Source organism: Apodemus sylvaticus, chromosome 13, assembly GCF_947179515.1.
Source record: "Apodemus sylvaticus chromosome 13, mApoSyl1.1, whole genome shotgun sequence".
Taxonomy (NCBI): Eukaryota; Metazoa; Chordata; class Mammalia; order Rodentia; family Muridae; genus Apodemus; species Apodemus sylvaticus.
In genome coordinates this window covers 7,178,022-7,202,591 of record NC_067484.1, presented here as the reverse complement: position 1 = coordinate 7,202,591, position 24,570 = coordinate 7,178,022, and the positions used below count along the sequence as shown (strand labels likewise).

Sequence of the window (24,570 nt, the reverse complement as noted above, 5' to 3'; positions counted from 1 at the left end):
AGTCAAGATAATTCTCTACATTTTAGAAGCCTCATATTTTATCTGAAATAAAACTTAATTATAATGAAATAAGAGAATGAGAATTATGCCTGGAATCAATACCAAACATAATGATAACAAATGGCAAGAGGGCGTTATTAGAACATAAATACAGATGGGCTGTCCCAGCCCTATAGACCAGAGACCAATGTATTCCTGGAGTGCACTTGTGAAATGTTTTGGCCAAATCAGTGTGCCACATGTCCAGTAAGAAACTTAGACTCAAAACAACAACAACAACAACAACAACAAGGGAAAGGGATGCTTGATGTCAACCTCTGCTTCTTGAAGCATCTGTGTGCACATATGCATACATGCACACATCACACAGTGTCTCGGTACTTTTCTTTCTATTTCAGAGTTTCTAGCTACTAGTAATACACTGAATGCCAAAGAATCTATTTCTTTCTTCAACTGGAAGATTTGAAAGAGATTTAAAAGTCCACCTGATTTTTTATAACTAAATGTTTGTGGCCTCTATGTCTATTGCCTACAATGATGAAAGCATACTTCTATTGAGACAAAATATCCTTACAAAGGAACTGTGCTGGCTGGGTTTGTGTCTCCTTGACACAGGCTGGAGCTTTCACAGAGAAAGGAGCTTCAGGTGAGGAAAATGCCGCCATGAGATCCAGCTGTAAGGCATTTTCTCAATTAGTGATCAAGGGGGCCGTGTTCATTGTGGGTGGTGCCATCCCTGGGCTGGTAGTCTTGTAGGAAGTCTGGTAGCAAGCTGAGGAAGCCAGGGGAAGCAAGCCAGGGAGTAACATCCCTCCATGGCCTCTGCATCAGCTCCTGCTTCCTGACCTGCTTGAGTTCCAGTCCTGACTTCTTTGGTGATGAACAGCAGTGTGGAAGTGTAAGCTGAATAAACCTTTTCCTCCCCAACTTACTTCTTGGTCATGATGTTTCGTGCAGGAATAGAAACCCTGACGAAGACAGTAATCATACTCTTAAGATACAATCTTACAATCACTCCCTTTGGTATTTCCCAAATGAGGTAAAAACTTCTTTTACAGCCAAAACAAGGGACAAATCAGATGTCCTTCACAAAGTACATGATTAATTACACTGTGGTCAAATGAGACTGAAAATAAATACCAAACTGTTTAAAGATATGCAGAGAACTTAAATACATATAAATAAGTGAAACTAATCTAAAAATATTAGCAACTTTGTGACATTCTAGAAAAATAAAACTGTAAATGCCAGTAATTACCAGAGTTTGGGTGAGAGGTGGAGGAGTAGACAAAGGAGATTTTTATAGCTGTAACAGTACTCAATGTTGTGATAGAGGATACATGTCAGTTTATGTTTGACAAAAGCAATAGAGTATACACTACCCAAACTGTCTTTACTGTTAGCCATGGGCTGCGGGTACTGATGGAATGCTGGTGCACATTCCTCATTTGCAATAAGTGTACCCTCTGGTATAGGATGTGATAAGAGAAACTATGGAGTTGAGGCTGTATGTATATAGTGTCATGGGAAATATGGGAAACTTACATGCTTCCAATACAACTGTCCCATAAGCCTAAAGCTGCTCTGAAATTATAATGTCCACCAGAAATGAGAAACATTTCCCTGATGGTCTGAAAGTGAGCTTTATCTGGGAGTCTTGTATTTTTATTTCCTAAACTTGGCAGCAGTGCTATAAGTTAGCTGGAGTATTTAGTTACACAATTAGCAAGGAATGTCTTAATACATAGGCATATTTCCAGCTTCCTTCTCCCATCTTAGAAGGTAAGTCTCATTATCTCTCCAGCCTAAACCCCCTTCCACATAGACAGTGAAACAGAGGTGGGGCACACACCCTACTACTGGGTTACTGCATTCCCTACAGTTTGGCTCCCGCTAATGAATTTTGGAATTACAAAAATATTTTCTTGTCATCTTCTAGCCTGGTAAATGAAGATTCTTTGTTTACATAAGGTTTTCATTTGATCACAGGCCTCTATATTTACATGTGTATTGTTTTCACAATTTCATTGAGCCCCTGCCAAGTCAGAAATTGCAGTTTCAATTGTTTGGGTATTCCTCATGGACTGAAAGTGAGATCAGAAGAACACTAAATAAATGCTAGTTAAGGTATTCTTCTCCTGTCTCAGGTTTTTTAAGCAGTACATCTGACCTTTAATGCAACATGCTTTTTTTCTGATAATTAGGGCTATCTCTGAGAAGCTCATTTACATGGTATCTCTACAAATTTTGCATTTTATTTATTCAAGGAGCAATCCCTGTCAATCTCTGCAAGGCTATGATGAGAATCTCTATAGTTCTGAAGCCACCTGACAACACAACTGTGCTTGAATAATTACATCCAGCAATCTATAACCCTGGGCAATTTCACTTGCTACAGCTATTTCTATGCTGAGAATTTTAGGTATCAGCATATAACCAAGCTAACAATAAATCTCGTGAAGCTGAACCTATTATCTGCCAAACACATCTCTGGATACTTGTATCTTGGAGAGAAGTCTATTACAGAGATGCTGACACATATCGCACCCCCACTGTCCCTCTACATACATGCGATATTATTGATGGTAGGGGCCAACTAAAGGCTGTCATCAGCCATAACTGGCCAATCTGCCAGAACAGATTTAATTCGCTGACATAAAACAGTCTCACGGGGCTGAAGAGATGGCTCAGCGGTTAAGAGCACTGACTGCTCGTCTGAAGGTCTTGAGTTCAAATCCCAGAAACCACATGGTGCCTCATAATCATCCGTAATGAGATCTGACGCCCTCTTCTGGTGTGTCTAAAAGGCAGCTACAGTGCATTTACATAGAATAATAAATAAATCTTTAAAAAAATTTAAAAGCTTTCTGTTCTTTGACTCTGTAGAGGAAGCACCGCTAAAGGCTCTCATAATCCTGCAGTCAAGTCTAAGCAAAAGTCTCTGAAGGAACCAGAACAGCTGTGGAAGCTCTTCATCAGAGGGCTGAGCTTTGAAACAACTGACGAGAGTCTAGGGAGCCATTTTGAGCAATGGGGAACACTAACCGACTGTGTGGTAATGAGATCCAGACACCAAGAGATCCAGGGCCTTTGGGTTGGTCACATATACCACTCTGAAGGAAGTGGATGCTGCTGTGAATGCAAGGCCACACAAGGTGGACAGAAGAGTTGTGGAACCTAAGAGAGCTGTGTCAAGAGAAGATTCTCAGAGACCAGGTGCCCACTTAACAGTGAAAAAGATCTTTGTTGGTGGTATTAAAGAAGACACTGAAGAACATCACCTACGAAATTATTTTGAGCAGTATGGGAAGATTGAAGTGATAGAAATTATGACTGACAGAAGCAGTGGCAAAAAGAGGGGCTTTGCTTTTGTCACCTTTGAAGACAATGACTCTGTGGATAAGATTGTTAGTAAGTATCACAGGACTACATTTTCCTTGATGGTTCTGAAGTTCATGTTTTTTTACGGTTTTACGTTTTTAGTCCCGAATCTACATTTTTTTCTCTTAGTTCAGAAATACCATACTGTGAATGGCCACAACTGTGAAGTAAGAAAGGCCCTGTAGAAGCAAGAGATGGTTTGTGCTTCATCCAGTCAGAGAGGTCGCAGTGGTCCCGGAAACTTTGGTGATGGTCGTGGAGGTGGTTTTGGAGGACAGAACTTCAGTGGTCGAGGTGGCTTTGGTGGTAGCCATGGTGGTGGTGGGTATGGTGGCAGTAGGGATGGCTATAACGGATTTGGCAATGGCAGAAGCAGTTTTGGAGGTAGTGGAAGCTACAATGATTTTGGCAATTACAATAATCAGTCTTCAAATTTTGGACAGATGAAGGGAGGAAACTTTGGAGGCAGGAGCTCTGGCCCTCACGGTGGTGGAGGTCAGCACTGTACTAACCACTGAACCAAGGTGACTGTGGAGGTTCCAGCAGCAGCAGTAGCTATGGCAGTGGCAGGAGGTTCTAATTACAGCCAGGAGACAAAGCTTAGCAGGAGAGGAGAGCCAGAGAAGTGACAGGGAAGCCACAGGTTACAACAGATTTGTGAACTCAGCCAAGCACAGTGGTGGCAGGGCCTAGCTGCTACAAAGAAGGCATGGTTTAGACAATGGTCATGTGGGGGGGGGGGGGGGGGCAACAACTCCAGGCATGTATTTGTGACTAATTGTATAACAGGTTATTTTAGTTTCTGTTCTGTGGAAAGTGTAAAGCATTCCAATAGAAGGTTTTACTGTAGACCTTTTTCACCCATGATGTTGATTGCTAAATGTATAGTCTGATCATGATGCTGAGTAAATGTGTCTTTTTTTTTTAATGTGTTGTGTAAAGTTAGTCTATTCTGAAGCCATCTCAGTAATCTTCCCCAACGGTGTGAAGTTAGAATTCCTCCAGGGTGGTGCCAAGTTCCATTTGGAATTTATTTATGGTTGCTTGGGTGGAGAAGCCATTGTCTTCAAAAACCTTGGTTTGCTAAACTGCCAGTTACTGTTGTAACTTTTAATTTTTAATGAGTTTCACCATTGAAAGGGTCATCCAAGCAAGGTGACAATTTGGTAATAAAATGGTTTTTGGCACACCCTATGCAATATCAAAATTGAATAACAATATCAGATAAAATAACAGATGTGAATGAAGCTTGTTTATCATTCATTATCATGTGCACTCAATAAACGATTTAATTCTCTTGAAAAAATTTAAAAAAACAGTCTCCCATTTTATATCCCTGGGTTAAATTGATGTCTGAGACATCTCAGAGAGTCATAATCCCACCCTGATAACTGACTGTCAGTCACTGGTTACAGTAGACATCGAGCACTCTTCACTTTACTCTGAAACCTTCACAGGGGCTTTTATTAGAAGGTTTTTCTTGAAAGTCCAAAGCCAAGATGGAGTATTTTAACATAGCATCCATTTTTAATGACTCTCAAACTAGAATATAAACCCCTATTCAACATGCATTAGCTCTAATCAGGATTTTAACAACTGGCCACTCTCTTGTCTCTCTGTCCATGTTACATACAAATCTATGGTGTAACCATGGTAGATTCAGGAGAACAGGAGCTTCAGAACATCTAGCTGATGTTTAAAATGAAAGCCGATGAAACTGAGAGACAAGCCAGGCTCTCCTTCATCCCCAGAGTCCTGTGAAAGCTCCCTCCATATTCTAACCCCTCCTGCAAGAAAGAGGCAAATTAGGGGTTCTATTATTTATTCTCAGTGAGCAAAGAAACCCTGAGGGAATGCAGGCTATTAAGTATTAAGAACAAGTGGTGCAATTAGAAACCAGAGTTGGGTCATAAGTTTCTCTGTAAGGAAAAAGAAAGAAAGAAAGTTAGAGATTGGGAAACAGAGAGCTTTAGAAAACGCATATTCTTAAGCAAAATCTTAGAATTCAGACCCAGCCTTCTCTTTCAGATTTCATTTGTTTCACCCTTGGAATAAAATATAAAGATGCTCAGAAAAAGAAGCAAAATTGGCAGCCTGATACTTGTGTAGAACATATCCAAACACAATAAATGACACTTCTTATAAACAGTGATCTCTGACATGATGGAGTGAGTTGGCCACACCATGCACAGTGGAGGCAATGGTCACTCCCTCCACCTGCAAATAAATGCTCTATGAATATATGTGCCTTTGGAGAATTTCCACTGGTATATGAAAATCCCTGCCAGATGACAAAATGCATTATTAATCAGATATGAAAATTCTATATCCTTGCTTTAGAACAGAAGATTCTGTTTCATTGACCATGTGCACAAGCTTGCTTGTAGCTATGAGTATATGAGGGTGCACCATCCACACCAGGGCCACCAGCTGTGCACAAATCATGTTGCCCCTGCTATGGGACATGAAAGGACTCTGGTGCATTTCTTTTGCCTACTCTGTGATGTATGGTTTTCTAATAAATTTTCTGCAATAGAGCTCTTAGAAATTGACTTGGAGATCACCATGGAGTTATATCTGAACCATGGGCTACTTGAAGGAGGGAGAATACTTTGGCTAGTCATGTAATTGTATTTAATTAATAACTGTTGATCTTTATGCTCCCTTAGACATTGCTAATCTGTGCATGTGGATGTAGGATCTAAAATCTAGAATCAATAATATTTGCTGCATTGACATCTGGATAAAAAAAGAGCCTAGAATTACCTAGCCTTGAGCTCTTTACCCTCCTCTGGTTCCAAGGGAAAGATCAGTGAGCTAAGCAACTCTCCTTTTTATAACTGGGTGTTATTCCTATTTATCAGTAAGCAACAGGCTTCCAATCCTTGTCCTATGAAATCCAGGAGGTGGATTTACCCTATGTTACTATTAACCCTGCCTCCCATAGCCCCCAATTTATGCCCTGTCATGACCCAAACTTGAGCTCCCCCAGGACATTGCAACTATGCAGTAATGGATGATGGGGATTTCATTATTCTCTATCCTTAAGGTATGTATCCATGGTGCAACATATGGAGTGATTTGAACATCACATTTCATAGTTGAGTAATTCTCCTAAGTCTCCTCGTGCTCTTCTGAATAAAATATGAGCTTCTATGATGGGTAATCCAAGGTCCATCTTCTATTTACTCCATACCAAAGCATAGACCTCCTTTATCATCATTTTTTTTTTCATTTTAAAACATAGTAAAAGAGCTGTTGATTACTATCATGATAGGTGTGCCACTACAGCACACTTATCTTGCCATGTGATCATTCAGGTTCATAGATCTCAAAGCTGTGTAGGTTGTCTTAGATGTGTTGGCGCAGTTCCGTCTTTGGAAGCAAGAATGCTACCTTTTTCTACAATAAAAGCTGGTTCTCAACTGGGAGGTAGTCAGGTAAGTTCCAGTTTAGAGGTTTCTGGGTATGGTATCTTCAACAATTGGGACTTATCTTCATTCAACCTCTGGAGGGCAGCCAATGGAATAACTTCTAACACTTTAGGAGTCTCTTGAACATTCCTTACCATCAACTCAAAAGAGGGAGTCTCATGTCTGTTATTGGGGTTTTGTTAGATGGTTTTTGGTTCTTAGAGGAAGTGTCACTCCAGATGAGAGGAAATTCTTTAAACTATATATATGTGTGTTTATATACAGACTTTTAAGTATTATAGGTTTTTATTAGGCAGATAGTATGATTTTTTTTTCAACTTTACCTACAAAGTTCATGATTTCACTTCTCTTTGCAGATGAATAGTGTTTCATAGTACCTACCAAAGGACAGACTATGAATGTTGGATATTCACTACCAAATGGTTAGCTCTGAGAACATATACACAAATAACATTATATGGGAAGGTTAACATTTTAAGGGTGGAAATAAAAGAGGACATGATAGTTATAATCTCAAAATACAAAAGAAATAATTAAAAATCATTTTAGGTTTTCAAGAGAGAGAATTAGAATGACTATCTCAACTTTTTCTCCCTTTCTAAATAAGTAAAGATACCTCTACAGATGTACTCCAGGAAAAAAATCTTTCTACTAATAAAAACCTTTCTGAAGAAGGCTGCTTCCTCCAATACTTCTACACCAAATACCAGTCTCCGTTCTGTTCTTTCTACATTGAACTTAGTTTAAATAATAACCCAACAACCACCACCATCATAAACTATATCACACTTACCTTGTCCTAATAATGAATATTTTACTCCCATAATTTTATTCATAAACATTCTGGGCTTTAAAGACAGGCAGCTGCTATTATCACATCATATTCTTGTTCTTTGCCACTCCAACCACCCTGGGTCTTCTTTAAACTCACACCTGAAAGTTTCCACTGATTCATCCTCCAAGGAGCTCAGAGATCTTTGGTCTTTCCAACAGCCACAGTGGTGAAAACATTTTGAGATATATATCCCCCAAAATACTTACTATGTGGCTTAGTGTTGTGTCAACTTGACAGAATCTAGAATGGCCTTGGAAATGGGCCTCCAGGCATGCCTGTTGGGAACTATCTTAATTACATTAATTGATGTGGGAAGGCTCATTTAAATTGTGAGTGAGACCATTCCCTAGGCAAGAGATTTTGGACATTATAATTTTTTTTAAAAAAGTGACCTTGAGATTAGCATAGATGCGTTCATGTCTACTTCTGACTGTGACTACGATGTGACCATCCTGTCACCATAATGGACTGTGCCTTTGTCCTGTGAGCTAAAATAATCCCTTTTCCTTTGCGCTGTTTTTGTCAGGGTATTTCATTACAAAAATGGGGAAAAAAAAACTCTCACTGACTCATGGGCAATGCACTGGGAGCACGGGCTATCCTGCCTCTGTTGCCTGCCCTTAGAACACTTTGCCCTAACTGGGCTTCCTCTTCTAGTCTTACTGCAACTTGATATACCAAGGCTGGTTGATATTCCTGGGAGGCCTTCCCTTTTCTGAAAAGAAAGAGAGAAGTGGATAGGCAAGTGACAGTGGGGGTGTGGCTGGGAGGAAACGAGGGAGGGGAGGGGAAACTGCAGTTGGAAAGTAAAGTAAATAAATAAATCAATTAATTATATTAAAAACGTTTTTTAATATATCTACCAGAGATATCATATGTGATATCATCCTTACTTGCTTAAATATGACCCTTTTAAAAACAAAGTAGTTTTTTTCCTTTCTTTCTCAAAGTCAATTTGTAAATAGAATGCAAACAAAAAATGGGCTTTTTAGTTTCAGCAGATGCTTAGGGATTTCTACCTGAAATACAAAGTTCCAGAAATATAGTAGAAAGCAACCCTGTTCTTGCCTATTGCCTCAACAGCCCCTACAAAGACAAATGCTACTGGAGTTGATGAGGATACATTTCTTCCCAGTTCTCTTATTTACACATTTTTATTTATTGAAGGCCTACTGCTTAGCTGACATTGTCCTAGATGCAAAAGTATAGCAATGTGTAAGATATAGCTTGAAGGTTCTCTCCATTCCCTTGTTCACTATAGGGGATATGTGGGGAAAGGACCCAATAAAAACACTACGGGAAAGAAAAGGTAATTGGGTAGATAACTGTGGTGCACTGGGACAGTGGATAGTGTTCAGGTATGTATTCAGATAATATTCATGGTGCCGTGGAATGATCTATGGTGTCTTTAAAGGCATGTGGCTGAGTGAAAGGCCCCAATGTGCCAATGCACAAACTGTATGCTTCCAACTACATGGCAGTATGGGAAGACCAGAACTAAAGAGAGCTGAGTTGGATGCAAATCAAAACAACCCTGAGATTTCACCTTACACCAGTCAGAATGGCTAAGATTAAAAACTCAGGAGACAGCAGGTGTTGGCAAGGATGTGGAGAAAGAGGAACACTCCTCCACTGCTGGTGGGGTTGCAAATTGGTACAACTACTCTGGAAATCAGTCTGGTGGTTCCTCAGAAAACTGGGCATGTCACTTCCGAAAGATCCTGCTATACCACTCCTGGGCATATACCCAGAGGATTCCCCAGCATGTAATAAGGATATATGCTCCACTATGTTCATAGCAGCCCTATTTATAATAGCCAGAAGCTGGAAAGAACCCAGGTATCCCTCAACAGAAGAATGGATGCAAAAATGTGGCATATATACACAAGAGTACTATTCAGCCATTAGAAACAATCAATTCATGAAATTCTTAGGCAAATGGATGGAGCTGGAGAACATCATACTAAGTGAGGTAACCCAGTCTCAAAAGATCAATCATGGTATGCACTCACTAATAAGTGGATATTAGCCTGGAAAACTGGAATACCCAAAACATAATCCACACATCAAATGAGGTACAAGAAGAACGGAGGAGTGGCCCCAGATTCTGGAAAGACTCAGTGTAGCAGTGTAAGGCAAAACCAGAACAGGGAACTGGGAAGGGGTGGGTGAGAGACAGAGGGAGGAAAGGGGGCTTATGTAACTTTCGGGGAGTGGGGGGCCAGAAAAAGGGAAATCATTTGAAATGTAAATAAAAAATATATCAAATAAAAATAAAAAAATAAAAAAGAGAGAGCTGAGTTGGAGGGGAGGAAAGGATGAACAGGCATAGCCCACAGGGCTGACAGGCCCGTGAGGCCTGTGAAGCATTCTGTATGAGGTTATAACAGAGAACACAACCCACAGAGTTAGAGCTGGAGACATGGCTCAGCAGCTGCGAGCATTGGCTTCTCTTCCAGAGTCCTGAGTTCAAGTTTAATTTCCAGAACCCACATGGCAGCTCACAACCCTCTACAGATGTAGTCTCACGGGATCCAGAGTCCTCTTTTGGTATGCAATGTTTATGCAGATAAAATGTCCATGTACATAAAATACATAAGCAATTAAACATTTTCTTGAAAAAAAAATGAGAAAAGAAATCTAAAGAATTTTCAACACCAGAGCAAACCAAGCTGTAGGTGGTGTTAGTTTAATGACGGACCCACATTAACCTGTCACAAACTGTAGGCTGTGTCTGTTCATTCACACTAGCCTGTCACATCAGTCATAATGAGTCTATGCCATTGGAATACAGGAAGAAGTGAAGAATGTAGAAAGAAGAGTAAGGAATCTGTGATACTCAGTTCCTGTAAACCTACAACTGTCCTTAAAGAAAAAAATCAATTAATTGCAAATTTAAAATCATTGAAAATACTAGTTTTAGCACTCATGTAGACTTCTAAAGATAATGTACAATGACTAACTAGCGTCTCATATGTCAGCAACACCTAATCTTTATACAATTTGTTACTGTTTCATCTTCAGATGACACAATTTAGGCAAGACAGGCAACAATTTGCCCAGATTTGTTTGACCCTTGAGATAAGATGTGGCCCAGAAAACATGATTCTTCCGATCTGAATTCATTATTGATCATCTGGAACAAAGAGAAAATTCTCTCTCTCTCTCTCTCTCTCTCCCTCTCTCTCTCTCTCTCTCTCTCTGGGGGGCTGTGAATGTGTGTTTGTGTATACATATATTCATGCAGATGTACATGCACATACATTCACATGCATATAGAGACCAGAGGTCAACATCAGATATCTCTTTCACAAAAGCATCCCAGAGTTCCAGAGCTCATCTAATGGCTGGCTACCCAGCCCGCATGTTCTCAGGATCCTCCTGACTTCATCTTCCTAGCACTATGGTTACATAGCCTGATACATCCCAATACATATTCACTGGTGACTTCACGCCTTTATCCACAAATCCATCTTCACAGCCACAAAAAGTTCTCTTAAAATAGTACAAAGGCAATAACCACTTTTAGTAATCATGTTAATGACTAGGCTAATCTTTAGAACCTCATGTAATGACTTTCTACTCTAAGGTTGCCATTAATCTTCTTCATACTGTTTTTAAATTCATAACAGAAGCATCGCAATTCAGAAGGAAAGCAGAGGCTGCCAAACCAGCAGAGAATTTCACCTGCATAAGGATGTATGGCCACAAGAGGGCACTGCAGACATGGTGAGGAATGCATATGTCCACGGGTTCCGAGTTAGCTATTCATGGAAACACAAACCAAGAAAAAAAGTTGTTGCCTTCCAGTTTAAAAAAAAATAAATCATTAATTTATTTAAAATGGTGGCATCTACTATTTTTAAGCCTCTACACACTTCTGAGCTGTTATTCAGCAGTATTCAGAATAGAATTATTTCTCCTAAAAGAATCTATAGTAATATTTAATGGCATTAATTAGGTCCTATCTGACTCATAAAACTACCTACCTTCTATGCTGAGCAATAAACCTAGGTAAATCCCTAGGTAATCTGAGCATTGATTAAGGCATCATTGGATGTCATAAGTTTTTGGTTCCCCGCAACACCTGACAGCACCATTTATTCATATAACAGGACTGTGTTACAAATTGTCATTAAACATACTTGGTTAGCTTATGAGAACACAGATTGCAGACATGGAGGTAGGGAGTCTGCATACAAAAAGTTTCTTGAAGGGTTGCTTGGTAAGAAACTATTCAAATGTTTTGGTCCCTGATGGCTGGCAAGTGTTATACTAAATATGTTGGAACTTACATTTTTGCCACATAAATGGGCCGTGGCAAATGAAGTCAGTAGCATTTCATAGGCTCAGTTAAGATTGTTCCCTAACTTGAAAAAAGGCAGCACATTAATTTACAATGCAGCCATCCTAAAAAGAGTTCCATATGGCCATGTTTCAGCAAGTACAAAGTTTGAAATGAGACTTCCTGGTTTGTTAAGAAGGAGATGAAGGTAAGGATTTTGCTTTAATATTCTTAAATACATAAGAATAGTGTACAATAATATATATTTGAAAACAAAATTAGAAAATGTGCATGACCACAGTTTGTTATTATACAAACAATAGTGTATGTGTCTGTGTTTGGGGGTCAAGGGAATTGAATTGGTAGTTAGTTTTTAATCTTTAGTTTGAGGTTGAGAATTAAACCAAATAATGAAACCAAAAACATTTCCAAAAATAATTTAGAAGCTGTGCCGATTTAAAACAAGTCACATTGGCTCCACTTACCTAATCCAGCTATATTCAAAGCAATGCAGAAATGTGTGTACAAAGGGACATTTTCATTATAGTAGAGAAAAGTTATGTTATAGATTTAATCCCTGCACAATCACCTTTAAATTTTGGTCATGCACTGGTGTCTGAAACAGAGTTAGCAAAGTACACAGAAACACCTCTGAATACATCTTGAAACTTGTGGGGTACCTGAAGATGCAGTGTAGACTGTCAGTATGCAGCGCCCTCTGCTGTCAAACAGAACAACTCCATGTCAGAAAATCTGTTCCTTATTCCTATTTAAACAACCGGGGACAGGGATGCTGAAATTTTTCTGGAATTAAAGCTGTAATTCCATGTAATCACCATTCACCTCTGTAGTTTGTCAGATAAACATTTTCTTTTATGGAACAAAATAAATAAGAGCTGGTATATGCAAGGAAATAATCACAATATAAAGCACATTTAGAGTGTACATTTAAAGACTTTCTGTCTGTTCAGATTGAAGGTCAGGTTACCTCATCTTCCATCTCTTTATCAGCATAACTTGCCCTCCAAGGTTGCACAGCCACTTCCTGTGGTGAGAACTATTTTTCCTGAATCTATAAGCTTGTATATTCTCCCCTGGGACCCAGAGCTCACCACAGCAATAAGTATGCACTGTTTACTTTGGACATTCTGAATGCTTAACATTCATCAAATTAGTTTTTGTTGCATTTTTAAGAAAATATTAGGCAGCAGTGGCGACTAAAGAGACTCAAACCTGATCAAAGCTCTGAGAATAACTGACGGATGATTCATCAGTCCCAAGTAAGGCATGTATGTCGTAGCACAGGGAATGTTGAGGAACAGGAAGCTAGAGGAATGAAGGAGTCAGAAGAAGGTGTAGAAGGTATTGGAGAGTTGTCTTGGGGGTGACGTGGCTGTGGCAATCAAGCCCTTATCAGCTGTGGTTACCTAAATAAGACTGGCACACCCAGTTCTGATTATGATTATCACTGTGGCTTAGATTTGAAAGTTTTATTATACTTCTTGGGCCCAGGGTATCTTTCTAACCTCAGCAGTGGGGCTTGTAATACTGGGAATTCTGGCTTTGTGAGTACTTCTTTGGGGCTGGGTGTTGTTTCTGGTGAAATCAGTGGGTCGGTTATGAGAACATGGATGAGGCATTATTTTCCAGACTTTGGGTAATTTACCAGTGGCTTATACCACTGAATAACACCCACCCCTGCAACTATAAACTTCTTATAGATCCTTTGGAGGGGTAGTAATTAATTAACAAGTGTCAGCTAGATATACACACTCAATTTGAACATGTCCATGATACAGGTGATGTAAAGCAACTTGAAGCAAAAAAAAAAAAAAAAATATTTGCAGTGTTAGAAATGTGCTAAACTGAAGGCCTATCATACAAAAAGCTGGACAAATGAGTTATGTAAACTTAGGAAATCATGTCCACCACATTCCTAATCCTTATTTTGACTGAAGTGGGTCTGTAAAGTATTTCCATATGATCTACAGCAATGGTGAGGTATGGTATACAAATAGCCCCAGTAAGACTCTATGATTTATTTCTCTGATAGTGAGAAAGTCATCTCAGCTGACAAGAGTCAGTTTCTTAGTGGGTGAGTTACTTGTGTATGGTAGTTTTGTGACTTTAATGAATTATGATATTTTCATCAATAATAGAAAAATACCACTAATTTGGAAGTGGCATTTCAAGATAAAATAAATTGAAGTATCCTTAAGTCACATAATACTATAGAATCTTTTTTTTTATAAAAAGTATGAAGGAATGGTTCAACACGTGTTTATATTTCTAATTCTTTTTTAGGTGAGCACTATATTTTCACCAAAATATGTATGATTTTATCATATCACAGTTTTCAACTGTTACACAGTTCCCTCAACAGTATATTGAGATAAATAGTTCAAGTTTCCCGCCTAAAGAAAAATGGATTTTGCAGTAATTTCCTTCTTTACCTATCAAAACTCTGTTCTTGGAACAAATTTCTACAGCCTAAAAAATATAGATCACAAAATGAAAATTCCCCAAGCTTTTTCAAACACCACACAGTAACTGTTACCTACACAAACAAAATTCTTCTGTGACGTGTTCTTGAAGAAAACCAGCTGTTGAGGACCTTCCTTTTGTGGAAGCAGCATGTCTTCCAGAACTGGTCTTCACTTGCTGCTCAGTCTTGAGTGCACAGAACAATGAGTATACCCACACAGAGAGGTCTCCAGTTCTCCTCAGGTTAGACTTCAGCAATATGTGACCCAAGACCATTTGTTTGCTAACATACCCGTGTCAGTAGTATGCGTCTGACTTTTTACTTTGTTTTTCATTATATTTCTTTAAAAAGGGGTCTCACTATGTAGTCTAGACTGCCCTGAAGCTCATGTTCATCCTCCTGGATAACCCTTACAAGTGCTGGGATTACAACACACCTAATAATTTTTTTTTATTTTATTCAATATATTTTTTATTTACATTTCAAATGATTTCCCCTTTTCTGGTCCCCCACTTCCCAAAAGTCACATAAGCTCCCTTCCTTCCCCCTGTTCTCCCACCCATCCCTTCCCACTCCCCTGTTCTGGTTTTGCCTTATACTGCTACACTGAGTCTTTCCAGAACCAGGGGCCACTCCTCCGTTCTTCTTTTCCTCATTTGATGTGTGGATTATGTTTTGGGTATTCCAGTTTTCCAGGCTAATACCCACTTATTAGTGAGTGCATACCATAATTGATCTTTTGAGACTGGGTTACCTCACTTAGTATGATATTCTCCAGCTCTATCCATTTGCCTAAGAATTTCATGAATTGATTGTTTCTAATGGCTGAATAGTACTCTATTGTGTATATATACCACATTTTTTGCATCCATTCTTCTGTTGAGGGATACCTGGGTTCTTTCCAGCTTCTGGCTATTATAAATAGGGCTGCTATGAACATAGTGGAGCATATATCCTTATTACCTGCTGTGGAATCCTCTAGGTATATGCCCAGGAGTACACCTATTGATTTTTAGAGCTGGTTAATATGCATGATGGTAACCAAATGTGTGCAGCATGTAGTAAATTTATATATAAATACTATGTATAATTTTTTTAAGCATGAAGATACCCACCATAATGCTGAAGGACTAACCAAATCTACAGAGGAACCACACAGAAGGAAGAATTCCTTAAAGAAAGAATCATAATAAATAAATATATACATATATATATTCCCATTTGCTACTCAGATCTATAGAAATATTTTTATTTTTAATATATTTTTCTATTTTCATCATTACCTGCCTTCTTCCACAAAAGTCTTCTTAGCCTTCCATCCATGTTTGTAAATAAGTTGAGTAGGGTACAACTCCTATCCTAAACAAATCATAACTCAAAACAAGTCATAACATTATATCAAGTAAGCCTTAAAAACCCTAGCCATACTGTGCAAATAGGATGAAAATATGCTGTCTGAGTGTTAACTGAAAGTTGTATAAGAAAGACCAGTCAAGGCAATCCACACAACTCATGTCCAGCTTCTAATAATGAAGTTGTCGTTAACTGCAGTAAGACTGAAAATTATAAGACATGTAATGAAAATATGTGAAATGTTCATGAGATGCTTTCTAGGTCTGTCCTTTGAAGCCATCAGCTTCCTATTCTCTATGGGACAACTGTTAGAACATTAGAGGCCATCAGGGTCAAGAAGCAGATCTAGTCTGGCAAAGCAACATACATCCTTTCTGGGACATCATCTTCAGTGGCTTAAAATGACCATGATAATACTGCTAATATCTTGGATGCTTCTAGGCATTTCAGGTCAAGACTTTACAACCAGATTTCTGACATAGATGGAGAAGTTGCTTATTAGGATCCCCCCCCCCAAAGAAATTTTTGATAGTTGATAGCTGCTGGTGAAGTTAGACTCATTCTTCTTGAGGGTGTGGCCACAGGCAGGATTGACTTCACACCCAGGCACATATGAGTATAGTAGTTGAAATTTTAAAAAGAAATGTCATTTCGAGCAGATGGGTTGAAAAGGTATAGGAAAAAATGGGTTGTGGATATGATTGTGTTTCATTGTATGTATGTTTTGAATTCTCAAATAATAATTTAAAATATTGAGGTTTTGGAGATTTACAGAGGACTACCATACCTCAGAGATAACTTTAGTCTAAAGAAGCCTGCTGGAAACCAAAAAAAACCAAAACCCTTGTTTTCAACATCAATCGACTGCTGAGTCTCTCACTAGGCCATTCAATATGCCCTAGGATGCAATGGGTGCCAAGCAGTGCAGAATCCCATGTGGAAACACAGGGTAGTAAACAGGGATGAATCATTATGTCTCTCAGGAGATGTGTAATTGGTATTTGGGGCAAACTAAAAATTAGCTGACAAACAAAAGTTTTATTATGAAATGCATAAGGATTGGAAGCAACAGTAGACAGAAAAGAAACCCATTAAGTCAGTCAGGAAAGTCTCTTGCTGATGGGGCAGAGGGATGGCAGCTCACATGGGAAATGTCTCTGTGTAGGGACAGGAGATATATGAGATTGAAGAGATCCTCAGGGCCCATTAACTGGGTTCTCAGGACTGTAGAGAAGAATTTGCATTTACCTTCAAAAATTAACTTTTTTAAAAGGTAAATGATATTTTATTATACATGAATAATATCTATACATATGATTTATAGATATATACATATCATGTTTGTATGCCATTTTGCATATACCCTATACTTTACAAATCTATGATCTATGTAGGGGAATTTTAATCCAGCAACACACATGGCGGGGGAACATTCTGGCAAGGGACCACAAACAAAATGTGATCTGGCCAAAATGTGATGTGCCCTGGATTACAGTATGATCTGGCTGGAACACAGACACATCCTTAGAACACATTTTTAATCCCAAACAATGAAGGAAAAGTTAGTTTTTATAGGAAAGCAGCCATGTTTGAAAATTGTGTCTAATTGGGGGGAACAGACAAAGTGATGAATCAGAGAAAGCCTTAACAGAATGAGTCAGAAATAGGATCCACCCAACTCTCATAAGAACAGAAGTAAAAGAGAAACTATTTAAAAGCAGCATAGGGGGAGATAGAGAGGGAATGGGTGGGGGTGGGGAAGTCAGTGCAGTGAGTGCAGTTCAGTGAGATGAGTTCATTTGTGAGTTTGGAAAGTTTGGTACAAATCAGCAGAGGTAGTTGAAGCCAGAAATAAGGAGCCAAAAGATTACAACAAATTGCCATAGTTAACTTGAGACCAAGCACAGCAATTCAGTGAGAAGCTAAGAGAAGCCAGATTGAATCAGTCAGCTTGTACATCAGTTTGAGTCACAACAGCTGAGTTAAACCAGCCAGCCAGAGTTCAGAAAGAACTAAAAAGAGTGAAAATACTCAATAGTAAGTCTCAGAGGCTGAAATACTCTAAGCTCGGTTAGCAGATAGAGACTGGATGATGAAGCCTCCAAGATCTGGGCTTGCAGAATATTGGATTCCATTGAGGCTAGAAGCTTCCAGGTCTAGGCCTAGGGATACTTAGAACAGAGAAAGAAATGTCTAGGCTCAGGTCAAGCTATGCATTTACACGGCTTAGGTATAGCTCTCATCTCATCACTTCAACTGGGGAAATAAAAGTGGCATTTATAAATCTATTATATATATGTGTGTGTTTCAAATGTAGGTGAGATATAGCAATAAAATAAATAAAATTCGAATAGATGATGGGGGTTTGGACAGATGCAATCAGAGAAAAAATGGAGATTATGGTGTCCATTAGAGATATAGTTAAGACACAGATATAAGTCTGCTCATGTACATAGAAGAAACTGAGAAACTGTTGAGTGCCCAATCTCTGACTTAGCCACTTAGATAACAATTTTATTGTTATGTCTAGAAAAAAGAAAAAAACTATGAGAACAGGGTGAAGGAAGATCAGCTATTTTAAAGACACTGAAGAATGCACCTGAAAATTCTAAAGATGAAGCTAGGCTGGAAATGGATAATGCCAGGTTGCATCTCCCTTCCCACTTAGCAAACAAAGATTATAATGTGAACAAGTTCTATAAAAGCCAAAATATTCATGGTTGTTTCAATATCATATAGCCATGCCCCTCCTATGTGAGCTATACCATAAAATAATCACATTCTTAAAACCTTCTTTAGTCAATTCTCTTTCCAAAAATTGTAACTAATTTTAATAAATAAAATCAGAATAACAAGATTTTAAATGATCTGGCCTTAAACATTGTTCACTCAGTAATTCTCTACAAACCCAAGTAGTTAAAGCATTCTCATCTCTCCTTGAACTTTACCAATGACACATTTTATTATTCCATTCTCTTCCCTTTTCCTTTTCTTTTCACCTCTTTAGCTCCTTCTCACTTGGCTCACCATCATTAAATATGAAGAATCACACACACCAATAGCTCTGTTCTCATGAGATCTTCCCCATTTTTATATATACATAATATGAACTGTGCAGGGTCTAAGAAATTTGAACTTGTAGACAAAGCATGCCTAGTATCTGACCCTAGAATCAGAGCTAACCTTGCATTTTCTGAACCATGTTTTAGACAAGTTGATTCCATGGACTCCATGGACTCTGACCCACCACCAACTCTCAACATAACTTAAAGAGAAAACCAAAATTAAATTAGCAAAACCAACAAGAACAGCAATGCCAAAACTCTAAAACAGAAAAAACAAAACAAAACAAGATGAGCTTTGCAGATGATGACTTTCCATTACTGATGCATTTGTAACTACCAAAGTTGGCTCTGTCTATAAATGATATCTGGCATCACTCTCTTATTGCGAACATAATTCCTGACTACATATTTCAAGATTTGGACTTTTGTATGTCTGTGGTAAAGATCTCTGTCAAGGATATCTCCCATCCCTAACTCATAGCTTCATTTGCAGCCATAGACTAGTCACAACAATAGTAGAAACTGTGGACTCCAGGCAACATTATGCCTGTCTGTGGGTCTTTTTTTTTCCCTTTTTTCTTTTTTCTTTTGTTTTTTTATTAGATATTTTCTTTATTTACATTTCAAATGCTATCCCCTTTTCTGGTTTCCCCTCCAAACACCCCCTATCACATCCCCCTTCCCCCTGCTCACTAACCTACCCACTCCCACTTCTCTGTCCTGGCATTACCTTATGCTGGGGCAACAAGCCTTCACAGGACCAAGGGCCTCTCTTCTTACTGATGTCTGACAAAGCCATCCTCTGCTACATATGGGGCTTGAGCCATGGGTCCCTCCATGTGTACTCTTTGGTTGGTGCTTTAGTCCCTGGGAGCTCTAGGGATACTGGTTGGTTCATATTGCTGTTCCTCCTATGGAGCTGCAAACCCCTTCAGCTCCTTGGGTCCTTTGTCTAGCTCCTCCATTGGGGACCCTGTCTGTAGGTCTTAATGCCTTTACAATAAATGAAGATTCTGTGCTAATGTGAAGCAAAGAATAGACTCAAAATGTCCCTAAACCATGCCTGTGGTGAATTGCAAAAGGACAGATGATCAGTAAATAAGAAGGCAGCATTAGTGAGAGAGATTTAATGAAATGCTAATGAGCAAATTTTCTTCAAAGGTTAATAACTGGGAACTCTTCCAAGCCACTATTTCATTTCTGAGTATGAACAAGAAACTTACTTCCAAAAATCTGATATTGCACATCATCCAGAATTCAGGACTCCTGTCATCAGAACTTCTCTAGCCATTGGTGGCAACTTACAAACATTAATGTTAATCATGGCCATAAGCTGCTCACAAGGGTCCCTCATGGGAATTATACCTCTATAGAATTATTAGTTGAATTTTACTTAGAACCGAATCCATTTTTTTCCTTTCACGATATTTATATCTTTAGCATTGAAGAAAGAACTAGACTAATCCTATGCTAATCCTAAAAGCTGTAATCCTCTTTATATTTTCAAATCTATTACCATTGTAGAGTGAATGGCATTTAGACAACATCCTGTTTTCTATTTGCAAGTGTTTCCCATGCCAAAGAGACTTCCCACAGACCTCTAAACAGCAGACCCAGATCTAGGAGCCCCTTCCTAGTCAGTAAAATAGGAGAAAACTGGATCTGAGTCCAGCTGCCAGTCCTGATCTTTCTATAGTGCTTCAAGAAACCCCAAGCCCTGACCAGGAGCTGTGGGGTACCAGTTGCCAGTGGCTGCTGCCAACAGTGAGTCTCCAGGATGTCTTTGCTCCCTCCACAGTAGGACACTCCTACTTGGTTTATCAACTGTAACCGCCAGCAGGCATTCCACTGTAGGTAGGAGTCTCAAGCGGGCAATAATAGAAGCAAAGCTGGCAGAGGGCTCCCCTACATAATTGAATCTGAGCTCTCTGGGAGTTCACTGCTTAAGCCTGGATTGCAGTCAAGCTTGGCCTCCCCTCCTTTCTGCTCTGTAACTGAATCAGATCTTGTAATTATGCCTGCAGCCATGCCAAACTCCATCTGTGTCTTACAACTGGGATTTAAAGGAGGGAAGTAAGATCCTTTTCGTAGACAGGAACTCATGACAAACTAACACATTCTGCAGGACCTTTATGATGTCATAATGATCATCAATAGCAAAGTTTCTGCGAACCTTTTTGATATAAGGTAGTATGCTTAAATTTCCTAAAATTTAACAAAATGTTTAGCAAATCATCATTGACACTCAATGAATTCATAAGCCGTGTCAGACACAATATTGTTTATACACCTCCATATGAATCTACTAAGGAGAAAATGCAAATATTTTTCCAATCTTTATCATTAGACCAAATTTCAGTTTAAAAAATCTCAGTAAAATATTTAAGTCTAGGAAATAGATTTTAAATAAATTATCTACATATGTAGTACAGGTATTGGTCTATAGCTGTTCTTTATAAATTCATTGTTTTACATTTTTCTGACTGTTAGGAATAAACAATCACTGTTTTGAAAATTGTTTTGCAAGTAGGTGTGTTAGTGCAAACCTGTAATTCTAGCACCCAACAGATGGAGCCAGGAGGATGACACATTCCAGGCCAGCTTAGACAACCATAGAGAGACCCTGACTCAAAAATCAAGTATAGATACCTGGGAATGACTGCTTCTTTTGGGTCTAAGAACTTCCAGAAGGATCTGCACACAGTGAGCACTTTATAAATCATATATAGTGTTAGAAAGGAGCCTGCAAATCCTCTCCCTGTACATGGTTATGAAATACAAAACTGAGAGTTTTATCATTTACAAAAAGTTCTTCCTCTAACACTCTAAGGCAGTAACTCAGGCTCTCAAAAAGTTTTGTGGCTGGATGTATAACTTTTTGCCTTTATCTTCCATCTGAGGATATGGTTATAGACACCCAGCCTCTCATAGGGCTAGCCTAGAAGACCTGGAAGCATCCCTTTGTCCCATTCACATCCATGGGTAGGATGTGATATGTCATACCTGAGAGTTCCAATCAAACTGATAGCAAAACTTTTGGGAAACACTCATCATACTGGGGTGCTTTGTTGTTTATTTATTTCTCTTTTTCTTCTTCTTTTTTGTATTTTTTTATGTGCATTGGTTTTTGCCTGCATGTATGTCTGTCAGATATCCTGGAACAAGAGTTACAGAGAGTTGTGAGCTGCCATGTGGGTGCTGAGAATTGAACCTGCATCCTCTGGAAGAGCAGCCAATGCAGCCAATTGCTGAGCCATCTCTCCAGACCCTTTTGCTTATTTTTTGAGATGACTTCATAATAAAAGAAGTCATGTGGATATCAAAGTCTGTAGCCATAAGAAATGATTCTTCAAGGGACTGCTTTTAATTATAGTTTGTGTTTTAACATCAATGATCCTTAATCTTTGCTTTAGCTCTTGTGTAGAACAGCAGTTTTTAATCTTGGTTGTACATTAGAATCACCAGGGAGCATTCAAAATGCCTCATGCCCTGGGCACATGCCAGAACAATTAAACCAGACGCTAAGAAGCTGAGACCCAGGCATCAGTTGCTTTCATGGCTCCCGGGTGACCCCAAAGTGCAGCCAAGATTATGAGCCACCAGAGGAGAAGAACTTTTCTCTAACTGGGTCTTGATGACTATGATTTCAGCAGTTTTCACATATGTAGCAGATTGTGTTCATGGAAAAATATAAAAACAGCCAGAACTACTCCCCTTTCAAGAGTATACTCAACCACAGAGTTCCAAATATATATACACATAAATATGGAAATTATAATTAATATTTAAATAATAATTAAGTAAAGTATAAACACTAGAAAACCAATGTCATGTTTACAAATATTTGTAAACTGGCAGGCTTGAATATGTAAGGATGATTGGGAGAATACACATCATATTTGTAATTAAGTTGATTCTATTTGAAGTTGGGACTCTATTACAGCCATGATCTTACTGTTTCCTTAATAGTTCTCATCATTTAAATTATTGTAACAATGTACTTTGAAATTTAAGAAGATAATTTCAAGGTATCAAACTTATTAACAGAAAATAAAAATAATCATGTGTATCAAAGAATTTATCCAATAAATGGTCAGAATGTCATATCTGTAAAATCTGACAACTCACACAGACAGGTGACAAGAAAATATAGAGAAGTACTAGGACTGTGTAAGCAGCTGGAAAGTGCTGAGAGGCCAGACAGGGTCAAGATGCAGGTAAAATATGGTTAAGGAGATGGCCCAGCTGAACAAGAACCTCTACAGTACCTGTCGCAACTCTGTTGGTTGAGAAGGAGATAAGGAAGGAAATACTAACACTGGCAGTTAACATCAATGAGATGGAAATATATCTAACATATCTTTCTGTACTCATCACTCAGGAGTCTCATGATAGTTCAATGAGATGGGGCTATGACCACAGTGTCTTCAGAGTCAACATTCATCAGAGTGGCAACAAGCATCCCTCACTCAGGAAATCTGGTCCAGGTTGCTATGGATAAGTATGAAGAGAAGTGAGAGGATAAAGAACCCCTTGACTACATTTTCAGAAGAGCTTTTGGGAGTTGATAGACCTTCAATGAGCGGAGAAAACAGAAGCTCCAACTTGAAGAAGGATCATAGGTCCCTGCAAGCACAAATTAAGACAGATTATAACTACCGAACCAAGACTGTAGAGATGCTTAAAGGAAATATACACACAGAAAAAGAAAGACAGTCTCAGTCATAAGAATACGTGAAAGAATAAGTTCCCAGGAGAAATAGATGAACAAAGGAAAACCAAGACAGGGTCCATCAAATCTAACACAGGAAATCAGCCAACATCTTTGACCAATTAAGGAAAAAAACAATGATTCAGAACAATCAATGATTGAGCCAACAGAAAAACAACCAACAAGATGACAAAAACTGGTAAGCTACTTTTTAATAACCTTAAATACATTAAGTGGCCTCAATTCATTAGTAAAGAAATGCATACCTCACAACTCTTAAGAGTACAAAGAATAAGTAACTGTAACATCCTTAGCCACAAATGAGACATTTACATCACACTCTCTCTCAATGGCTCAAAGACTATTGCAGAAAAAGGGGCAGAAAGATTTTAAGAGCTAGAGATTGTGGTGACAGGAGCAAAAGTGTATTCTGTACAAGACAAGATAACTGCATTCATGAACTCTCAGAAACTGTGGTTGCCTACACAAAATAAATATAGTCAACTTTTAACAGGAAAAGGAAGACTCCCCCTCCCCCACCCCTGCATCCAAAGCTGAGGAGCTAATGACAGTTGACAGTTCTAGAGAAGAATGAATCGGTGTTCTTTAAGGGTATGGTCCCTGGTAGGTTGACCATACGCCTGTGTATTGCCTTACGCTTACAAATATATAGGAGCACACATTGAATTCAACATGTTATGAAGAGAAAGATGGAAGGAAGGAAAGAAGGAAAGAAGAAGGAAGGAAGGAAGGAAGGAAGGAAGGAAGGAAGGAAGGAAGGAAGGAAGGAAGGAAGGAAAGAAGAAAGAAAGGAAGGCAGGAAAGAAGGAAGAAAGGAAGACCAGCAGTAGGAAGGAAGTAGAACAAGAGAGGTGGATATGGGATGACTTAAGGGGAGGATGGGGAATGAATATGATAAAATACATTGTATGTCTATATACAATTCTTAAATAATTGATAAAAATATTTTTATGAATGAGAGTCTTCATCATTACAGCAGAAAATTCTGATTTTTTTTATT

At 38.7% G+C, this 24,570-nt stretch overlaps 1 pseudogene; it reads left to right on the top strand.

The window, feature by feature from the left end:
• Window positions 1–239: 239 nt before the first annotated feature.
• Window positions 240–4,082, top strand: LOC127664150 (heterogeneous nuclear ribonucleoprotein A1-like; annotated as a pseudogene).
• The last annotated feature ends 20,488 nt before the right edge of the window (window positions 4,083–24,570 follow it).